Here is a 6,376-nt window from a genome sequence, read left to right on the forward strand (position 1 = left end):
GAACACAGCAGATTAAGTTTTGAAAGATACTGCTTGCCATTACATTGTGAAAACATCAACTTTTCATTGAGCAAAAGAGCTCCCAAACGGCCTACTTTTTTCATTAAATTACCTTTTGAGTAAATAACATTTACACCGAACTGACAGTAAAGGAATAAACATAAATTACGTAATTGGGTACCGAGGATCCCAAGTAACACACAATAGTAGTTTACGCAACAAGGTGAAGAATGAAGATTTTTACAGCACGAGTCGTACAGAGTTACACCGCGCAGTATGTAGGTCTACGCTGAGCGTGGATTCGTTTCCATCCTGGTGGGACTCTTTATTGCACATCGGCGTTTTTTGGAACTGTTAATAGCCGCTGTTATGATACTTGTAGTCTTGTACAAAATCATCTGCCTTTGAATGCATTCTGCTTTGGAACGCTGATGCATCCGAAGTGTTTAATTGCCATTAAAAGCGTCTTTGTGCTGACGGCTGCATCAACACAAAGTTTTCATTCGCAGGAGCACTCGCGGATTTTTCCGAAGGTGTTCACCGGGCAAAACGTCGATAGTCTTGCAAATTACATTCGATTAACCGAGGAAACTTCGATTAATCGAGGAACCGACGGTTTTCACCATGAACAAAGTAAACATTGCGATTGATAAAAGCAATATTTTGACATTTGGCAGATCTGATCCGATTAAAAATGTTAGTTATAATAAAGTTATTTAAGTGTTGAAATACTTGTTGCAAAACATAATAAAAATATGCAATGTGGTTATGTTGAAGAAATGTTATGGAAACATATTATAAACGTTCATTAAAAACACATCTACATTTTAATATTGAATAGCTGTCATAATGCAATTTGAACGTTTTTTCAACTTAATTCCACATCAACGCCTGTTGAAATAATTAGACCACTGTGTGAACCCCATTTCAGAATTTGATATCTGAATAGTTTATGAAAAGCCATTGCATCTTGAGTTGCATGCATAACATACAAATTATTTTTCCGGCTAAAAATAAATATATTTATAAACACACTTTGTTTTGATTTTTGGTTTTCTACTCTGTCAGCTTCTACGCTTTGTTTTGATTCCTTTCATTGGTTTGTATGAAAATAGGTTATATCACATAGAATCAACGTAGTCTGAACATATGCATATGATATGTAGTATAAATATATTCTGTAAGCACAGCAATTTCACTTGAAGGCAGCATATATAGAATCAATAAGAAATATTGGTTTATAACCGATTTTTTCAAGTTTTTATTACTGACGAATAACTTAATTATAAGCAACAATTATATTGAATGTACTGCAGATGTAATATAAGTGTATTAGAATACATCTTATATAACTTGTATGATGTTTTATAAGCCGCCATTTTTTGCGCTGTTTTGATTATAAAGGTGTTCGGTATTAAGTAAATATAACAAGAAAAATACTTCTGAATAAGTATTAAAAGTGAATTTTAAACTATTATATAACAAGTTGTGTTACTTGGGATTGTTCACAGTCTGCGAACTTGACTGCGGACTTTTCGGCACTTTTACCAACATACATTTTTAATTCATTTTCGCGTGTGTAATCAATAGCACGAAAAACTGCTTTGAGGGTGATTGACCATGATACTAAGTCGTACCTCATTCTGCAAAAGCATGTAACCTAGAAAAACCTCATTTTTCGTAATAACAAAAAATAGTATGCAATTCGTTGAAAAACTCGATTTTTTCAGCACTAACGTATTCATCAAACGCGGCAAGCCTCGTGACAATTGTACGAGTTGTGCTGAAAAATTATCATTTTGCAACTTGTTGCATAAACAACTATTCTATTCATATTTATATTTAAGAATATAGTGTACAGATTACACTTCCGCGTAAGCTTAAAAAAACAATTATAATTATTTTGATTGTTACAATTATTCGCTTTGAATCTGATTACTAATATATTGTATGCAAGAAACGTTTATGTTCGATAGTGGTGCGATATTGTTGAGATTTGAATTCAAAATAAGTTTCTCTGCAAAAATTTAGTTTTCTTTTTGCCTGAGATAAATTTTGAGATTTTAACTCACGGTCCTTGTACGCTATACACATGCTTGAGCTTGAATCAGTGTGTGGATTTTTATCGCGAACCACTGAATGGTCCATGCTCAGCAAGTGATACCATTCACGAATGTAACATTTCGTGAACCAACATGCTCGGGAATGCTCCTCGAAATGCTGTTCATTCTCTTGTCCGGTTCGATACGAGAGCGCAATCAAGAGAGAAGATGCTCAATGACGCTATTGAAAGCGATGCATTCGGTAAGAATATATTATTGCCATAATTCTTTTTTTATTGTGATTACACAACCTGCAACGTCATGAATACAGTTAAATTAAAAAGTAGTTCACGTTTTTAAAGCGAAAACGTATTAAATACTGATAAAAATAACGATTATTCACAGTTGCCCCAAGCCAACGATGAGAGATCATCGGTAAGTGTTACACTTAGCGATGCCCGCTCATCGCCGCAGCTTGTCTATATCGGAGTATCTTCTTTGTGTTCCTTCGTGAACCATGCGACTCGACGAGAGAACATACACCGCTTGGTAATTGAAACAGAACTAACAGAAGGGAAGAAAAACTGCCGAATGGTTCACTAATCACTTTTTTCGTCCAAACACTGTCTTGAATTAAAAATTGAGCTGAATAATACACTAAATTTTGTTTTTAATTGTTTTTTTTTTCTCGTAAAAAGGTGTAAAAAAAGTTTTTGCAACATTTTTTTATCAAATCGTCTTTAAATTTTGACAAGGTAAACGGTGTCAACATTTCAATTATTATCTCTATTTAATTAATGTAAACACTCAAAAGGGTCCACTATAGGCACATTCAGGAGGGTCCTCTATAGGCTCCGTCGGCAGCGTGACAGCTAACATGGAAATCAAATGGGGGGTCCACTATAGGCGCCAAGATATTTGTAAATAACCCCACCGGGATCCATTATAGGCAACACCGATGGGTATTTTCAAATGTGTATTTCACTGGTTTTGAGAAGCCGAGATATTAACAAAGTCACCTGGAGATCACCCGACCATCAAACAAAAAATCAAATCGACCACGTTCTAATCGACGGTAAATTCTTCTCGGATATAACCAATGTCCACACATACCGCAGTGCGAAAATAGATTCGGATCACTACTTAATGTATGCATGAGCTCAAAACTTTCGACAGTTATCACCACGCGTCGAAATCGAACGCCGCGGCTCAACATCGAGCAGCTGCGTAACGTAGAAGTGGCTCAAGACTACGCGCAGCAGTTAGCAGTACCCCTACCAACGGAAGAGCAGCTTAGCGCAGCTACACTTGAAGATGGCTGGAGGGACATCCGATCCACCATAGGTAGTACCTCGGCTACAGCACTAGGCTTCGCGACTCCGAATCACAGAAATGACTGGTACGACGGCGAATGTGGACAGTTGAAAAACGAGAAGAATGCAGCATGGACGAGAATCAGGGTACGAAAAACGGATCACGCCGAAAAACAAACGCTTTGTCCTAAACGGTACATGTCAGTAACAAAGGCACTCCGCAACAAACGCATGTCAAGCGATGAGAGCAATAAAACAAATATCGCTTGCCGTGCGTGTGCCAATATTTCGGCTTTTTTGCTGAAATTTTCGACCCACATCATCGAATTCATGAGCATTTGGACGAATTAAGACTCTTGCCATCAGTTCGCATCGTACTCTTGTGCTGTGTGGACGTAAGCTCTCTCTGCTGCTGGAAGTTTTACTACCTAAAGCAATTCAACAGTACTTCTCAGTACTACCCACAATAGCACTTTTCAGCGCTAAATTTATACCTACTGATTCCTTTTCGATCCTTGCCTGGACCCGTGCCTTCGATTATTCGTTGGACCCGTTTACGGAAGTCAAATTCCGTGAAACGGTGGTAATCCTACTTGGACACCGATTAGGGAAAAAAACTCCTGGAAGGTCGCTTCAAATTAAATCATGGTTGCATCATCGAACAAAAGAAAGGGTGAATTCTTGAATTCACCGCATCCTTCCAAAAAAGTCGGTTTCAAAACTGTCGCTAAACGCGGCAAAGTTAGAAGGAAAGGAGAACTTTCAGCTTCTCCGCTTCCTTCTACTAAAACAATTATTTCGGATGAAAATTTCGTTGAAATGAGTAATCCTTATGAAACGCTGAACAATTTTTCGGAACAGCAAATTGAGGATGCCTCTAGTCCAGGTACTTCAATTTCTGCTACAAAACAACGGGTGCCGCCAATCGTGGTCAGCGTCTGTGAATTTGCTGGTTTTAGGCAGGAGATCTTGAACTCCATAAGGGGAATCAAGGTTTCCTTCCAAATTGCCAGGAAAGGAGACTGCCGCGTATTGCCGGAAACCCTGAATGATCGGGATCTTCTTCTCAAGTACCTTACTGAGAAGAAGCATAAATTTTTCACATACGACGACAGGTCTGCACGCTTGTTCAAAGTCGTATTAAAAGGTCTCTCTAATGATGACAAATCACCTGATGAGATCAAAACTGAACTCAACTTATTACTTGGATTCACTCCAGTCCAAGTAATAAAAATGAAAAAGAGAACCCGCTCTGAGAATCCTCGGCAGGGTATCTCTCAAGAATTTTATTTAGTTCACTTCAACAAAAGTGATCTAAATAACTTGAATTATTTGGAAAAGGCGAAGAAAATGTTTCTTGTCCAAGTGACATGGGAACATTTTCGTAAGCCTGGGGGAAATTTCCAGAACCCAACTCAGTGCCGTCAGTGCCAAGGTTAGGGGCACGGAACGAAACATTGCCACATGGATGCTAAATGCATGATTTGTGGAGGTTCTTCTCACGCCAAGGACAACTGTCCGGTTAGGGACGATACCAGGAAGTATAAATGTACGAATTGCGGTGGCAACCATAAGTCAAACTTTTGGGATTGCCCTATCCGCAAAAAAGTTGTCGAATCACGTGCCCGGCAGATGAATGGGAACGCTAGTCGTACCCGAAACTCTGCAGGTAGAATTTCTAACAACACAAATTCTTCCATCAACGATCGGTTGAATAATTTTCATACCGCTCGTACCTATTCGCCGGAGGTAGTTAACCACCACACAAACCTTCGAGCGAATAATCTACCCTCCAGCAGTGGAGTGAGTAATATTTCTAATTTTGTTCAAACGAATCGAGCTACCTATGCCCATGTGGCTGCGGGTAAGCTAAATTCAAATAATTCCTATCACCAAACATCAAATTCGGATAATGCACGTGATTCAGGCATGTCTGCTTCCGATTTTGACTTTTTATCTGAACAATTGCAACAAATGATTGATGCAATGTTCAAAACTCAAACTATGGCTGAAGCAGTCCAAGTTAAATTTACAAATAAAATAGTAATTGGATTACGTTTTGATAATGGATCCAAATAAATTTTTGAACATTTTAAATTGGAATGCTCGTTCTCTAAATGGCAAAGAGGATGAGCTATTCCAGTTTTTAACAGTTAATAATGTGCATATTGCAGTTATTACTGAAACTTATCTAAAACCTGGGTCTTCAATCAAACGAAACCCAAACTATTTTATTTATAGAAATGATCGCCTAGATGGAGCATGTGGTGGAGTTGCTATCATCGTTGACAGGCGCATCAAGCACCAAATTTTTTCATCATTCGAAACCAAAGTTTTTGAAACTTTGGGTGTTTCTGTTGAAACAAACTTTGGTAAACATACTTTCATTGCGGCCTACTTGCCTTTTCAATGCACTGGCCAGCAAATAGATTTTCTTAAATCTGATTTGCGAAAATTAACTCGCAACAGGTCCAAATTTTTTTGGTGATTTTAATGCGAAACACCGTTTGTGGAATAATCTTCAGTCTAATTCAAACGGCAGGATTTTATTTGATCAGTGCTCTTCAGGATATTTTTCTATTCTATATCCCGATATCCCCACTTGTTTTTCTTCTGCTAGAAATCCCTCAACAATTGATTCGGTCTTAACTGACTCAAGTCAGCATTGTAGTCAATTGATTACTCATGCTGACTTTGATTCTGACCATCTTCCTGAAACATTTCAAATTTCCCATGAAGCGATTTTTAATCCCATCAGCTCTACTTTCAATTATCACAGAGCTGACTGGGATACATATAAAACATACATCGATAGCCATTTAGATGTTAATGTTTCATTGGAAACACATTTTGATATTGACAATGCCCTTGAAACTTTGACTAGTACTAAGTCGAAGCTAGAAGTGCATCAATACCAAAGTGTGAAGTCAAATTCGACTCAGTTATTATTGACGACGATCTGAAACTTCTGATCCGTCTTAAAAACGTGAGAAGAAGACAATTCCAACGGAACTCGAGATC

At 38.0% G+C, this 6,376-nt stretch overlaps 1 protein-coding gene and 1 long non-coding RNA gene across 11 annotated transcripts in view; one reads left to right on the plus strand and one right to left on the minus strand.

The window, feature by feature from the left end:
* Positions 1-6,376, minus strand: part of LOC109432733 (innexin shaking-B) — a 434,999-nt gene that overhangs the window by 115,296 nt on the left and 313,327 nt on the right. The window lies entirely within an intron of this gene.
* LOC134292170 (uncharacterized) overlaps positions 1-6,376 on the plus strand; it is a 288,122-nt gene that overhangs the window by 26,556 nt on the left and 255,190 nt on the right. The window contains exon 1 of the long non-coding RNA XR_009999506.1: positions 1-5,377. This exon is cut by the window's left edge and continues 26,556 nt beyond it. This is a non-coding gene — a long non-coding RNA (uncharacterized LOC134292170). The remainder of the gene's footprint in view (positions 5,378-6,376) is intronic.

This window comes from Aedes albopictus, chromosome 3 (assembly GCF_035046485.1).
Source record: "Aedes albopictus strain Foshan chromosome 3, AalbF5, whole genome shotgun sequence".
NCBI lineage: Eukaryota > Metazoa > Arthropoda > Insecta > Diptera > Culicidae > Aedes > Aedes albopictus.